Genomic DNA, 3,490 nt, shown 5'->3' on the forward strand with positions numbered 1-3,490 from the left:
AAGTCCCCGGTGCTCCACCTCCAATCCAACTCTCTGCTGTGGCCTGGAAAAGCAGTAGAAGGTGGCCCAAGTCCTTGGACCCTGAAACCATGTGGGAGATCTGGAAGAAGCTCCAAGCTCCTGGCTTCAGATCAGCCCAGCTTCTCTAGCCGTTGCAGCATTTGGAGAGTAAAACAGCAGATGGGAGATCTCTCTCTGCCTCTGCCTCTCTAACTCTGCCTTTTCAAAAAAATAAATACATCTTAAAAAAAACCCCAAAGATTTATTTATTTGAAATGTACAGAGTGTGAGGAAGGGAGAGAGAGAGAGAGAGAATCGATCTTCTATCACTTCCAGATGGCTGATGGCTGCATCGGCCAGGGCTGGGCCAGATGGAACCAGGAGCCAGGAGCTTCATCTGGGTCTCATATGTGGGTGTGAGGACCCAAGAATTTGGGCCATCTTCTGCTTTTCCAGATTCATTGGCCAGGAGCTGGATTGGAAGTGGAGCAGTCAGGACAGGAACTGTTGCCCAAATGGGATGCCAGTGTTGAAGACAGTGGCTTTACCTGCTGCACCAGAATGCCAGCCCCTGGATATGGTTTTTGGATGAGAAAATGCGTATAGGAAAGATATCATTCAGAAAATGTTACTTACTACTTTTGGCTGTTACTACTGTGATATTTGTTAGCAGCATAAAGAACACTTTTGCTTACTTTTTAACCTCGTACAACAAAGGAAGAAATTTTGTAAAAATACATTCAGCTATTGATAATTTAGAAGGATGTTAAAAAATTTTAAGTTCAGTTAATCTAGTGAAATGAATAGGTGGTTTTAATGTAAAATTTCATTTTTCTTCCAAACATGCTACTCCACATTTTATTTTCAACTAGCCCTACATATCTAGTACTTAACATTTAGATGTATTTGTCATTTGTCAGGAAATATAGACAGACCAGTGTTCGATTTAATTCTAGAGAGTGGTGGTTTATTTTGTTTTTCTGTACATATTGACACCTACTCACTTTATTAGCTGTCTAGAATGCTTTCAATAATTCATGCCAAAACAGATACTAATTTTCATATAATTCCAGCTTTGTAAACAAATGACTTTGTAAAGACAGCAGAAATGAATGGTTTGAATTGGTAACTTTTGATTCTTTTCAGCCTTGGATACATATGACTTTTTTTTTTCAAATCCGTTCTTTGATTCTTTTGAGCATAGTATGTCTTCTATAGCCATTACTGTGCTGTTGGAATGATTACATTCTGTGTGGTTTACAGTTTCTTTCCAGCTATTGCCAAAATATATTCATGGTTTCTTTAAAAATTATTTTTGAAATAATTATTTTTGGGATTCACTAGATTAATCTTATGTTTGGGAGTGAGTTTAAAGTTGTAAAGAAGCAATGCTCAGTTTGTTCCACCTATAGTGAGTGTGATTCCAGTTGATGCGATTGACTTTTATCCTCACCTAGTACTGAAAGACTATGAAAATTTTACCATGAAAGACAAGGCAGATAGTATGATTAGTCTTTACTAACATGTAGGAATTTGTGTGTGTGTTTGTGTGTGTGTGTGTGTTTGAATAATTATTTATTTGGGAGACAGAGAGAGAGAACACACTCACATTTACTGGTTCACTCCCCAATTCCTGTAACACATGGCACTAGGCCAGGCTGAAGTCAGGAGCTGGGAACTCAATGCAAGTCTCCCATGTTGGTTGTATGAATCTTTTGTGTGTTGGGAACTGTTTTCTACCAAGTTCAGCAGGCTTCTGCTTTTAACTCATCCAAGGTTTTGTTGGTCTCCCAAACGACCAATGTCTGGAGATAACATTTTTTTATGAAAAAAGAATGGGATGCAATTTAACAAGTAAGCAGAATTATAAACTGAATTTTATTTTGGCCTGGAATCAAATAAACATGAGAGCCTTGAAAACATTCTTTGCTGATATTTAAATTATTACTAGTATTGCTGATCCTGCTGCTGCTACTGTTCTTCTCTTCTATTACTTCATTTTTTGGTAATATTAGCAGGTTCCTTTATCTTCTTTTAATGGGTAGGAAATCCTAAGAAGTATGAAAGATTATGGAGCTAATGTTAAGCAACTATGGAGAAACTATTATATTTATTTGTAGGGTAATACATAACTACTAAAGAAATAATTTGTAATGAGAAATTTAGTACCATCTAACTAAATATTGCTCACTTGCACATGCTATTCATAAACAGTGGTGTATAACTGGACTCGTGGATTCAGGGGATAGTTCTCAACAATATTCTCTATGGTGAATTTTTTTAAGAAAGCTTTAATTTATTGAATACAAATTTCATAGGTACAGCTTTTAGAATATAGTGGTTCTTCCTCTGACACCCGCCTTCCCACTCCTACTCCCATTCCACCTCCTACCTATCAGTAATATCTATGTTAACATTCAATGTCAGTGGGAAGAACTGTGAAGCTGGCTTCAGCTTCATCTCCCTCACTGAATACAGCGTAGCAGAGACATCAGAGAACTTTAAAGTTCCAACCAGTTTGTTCAGTGATTGAAGGTTGAAAATCAGCAGGAGTTAGAATGTGCCAGCTCTTCAGTTCCTGATCCCAAACCTGAGACTTCCCAGAGCAAGCTGCTCAATGATAATAAAGCACATCCCCAGGAAAATCAGAGAAAAGAGGAGTGTTTTCATGATTGCAATGCCTCATTTTTGGAGGGTGAGCCAGGAGTGGATAAGTTTGTCAACAAACCTGACAGTGTGAATTCCTCTGAGCTGGATGAAGAATAATACCTAATAGAAATGGAAAACAAACATGCCTGTGGAAGGGGAAAAAAAGAGAACACTGGATTAAAGGAGGAAGGAAACGAGCATCAAGAAAGGAGATTATATAGAATATGGAAGTTCCTATAGTTAGGCCCTCCAGATGTGCCCATCCTGCGTCCAGAAAGACAGAACTATTCTGTTTTCAAATAGTTACTGCAAGGATGAAACAGGACAAGAAAGAAGTGACCATCAGTGACTACAGCAAAGCAAATCAGTAAACCCCAGCTACATCAGAGCAGTATTGAAGAGTGCAGTTGTACGAAAAAATGGACAAGCTAGATGAAGTCCTAGAAGACTATAAATCTATATTAGAAGAAGATCCATCAATGCACCAAGGAAGAAGAGCTTATATGATAATTTCTTTATTCAGTCAACAGCTGATACATATTTGGTTTGATTACATATTTTAGCTATTGTGCATTGTGCTGCAGTGAACATGGGGGCACAGATAACACTTTCATATACTGATTTCTTTGGGTTTCGGTAAATTTCCAAGAGTGGGATGGCTGGATCATATAGTAGGTCTATATTCAACTTTTTGAGGTATCTCCATACTGTCTATCACAGTAGCTACAGCAGTTTACATTCCCACCAAGCACGGGTTAGGGTACCCTTTTCCCCACATCCTTGCCAGCATTTGTTAACTTCTGTATGAGAGCCATTTTAACTGGAATCATGTGAAACCTCA

The 3,490-nt window shown here is 38.2% G+C and overlaps 1 pseudogene; it reads left to right on the forward strand.

The window, feature by feature from the left end:
* The first annotated feature begins 2,407 nt into the window (after positions 1–2,407).
* LOC133753705 (tetratricopeptide repeat protein 1-like) lies at positions 2,408–3,212 on the forward strand (annotated as a pseudogene).
* The last annotated feature ends 278 nt before the right edge of the window (positions 3,213–3,490 follow it).

The sequence above is a fragment of the Lepus europaeus genome, chromosome X, assembly GCF_033115175.1.
Source record: "Lepus europaeus isolate LE1 chromosome X, mLepTim1.pri, whole genome shotgun sequence".
Taxonomy (NCBI): Eukaryota; Metazoa; Chordata; class Mammalia; order Lagomorpha; family Leporidae; genus Lepus; species Lepus europaeus.